The sequence below is a fragment of the Gopherus flavomarginatus genome, chromosome 15 (genome assembly GCF_025201925.1).
Source record: "Gopherus flavomarginatus isolate rGopFla2 chromosome 15, rGopFla2.mat.asm, whole genome shotgun sequence".
NCBI lineage: Eukaryota > Metazoa > Chordata > Testudines > Testudinidae > Gopherus > Gopherus flavomarginatus.
The window spans coordinates 10,905,365-10,905,800 of NC_066631.1; the positions used below are offsets into that span (position 1 = coordinate 10,905,365).

General features: G+C 46.8%; 1 non-coding gene across 1 annotated transcript; it reads left to right on the forward strand.

Annotated features, from left to right (window-relative positions):
- Positions 1-190, forward strand: LOC127035077 (U2 spliceosomal RNA). Its single transcript, XR_007769557.1, has one exon. It is a non-coding gene; the product is annotated as a U2 spliceosomal RNA (small nuclear RNA).
- Positions 191-436: the final 246 nt, after the last annotated feature.

A 436-nucleotide genomic window follows, 5' to 3' on the forward strand; every position in this document is an offset into this window, starting at 1 on the left:
TCATCTTTATTTAAATATTCTCTAATAAACTTTTTAATCTGTTCTTATCAGTTTAATATCTGATACGTCCTCTATCTGAGGACTATATATTAAATGGATTTTTGGAACAGGGAGATGGAATAGGAGCTTGCTCCATCCACTCCACGCATCGACCTGGTATTGCAGTACCTCCAGGAACGGTGCACCTCCCCTCGGGGAGACTATTGTGGTGAAAAAAATAGATTGTTAAATTTGTTATGAAAAGCCTCATTCCCCCAGGCAGCAGTGGTGTGATGGTGTTGTGGCGCAGCTGCCAGGTTCTGCAGTGGGGTTTGCAGCTACACAGGACAGTAGCCACACTTCCTGCAGCGCTTGTGTGGGGTTTGCAGCTACACAGGACAGTAGCCACACTTCCTGCAGCGCTTGTCTCCGATTTCATGGCCGGGCATGGTGGATG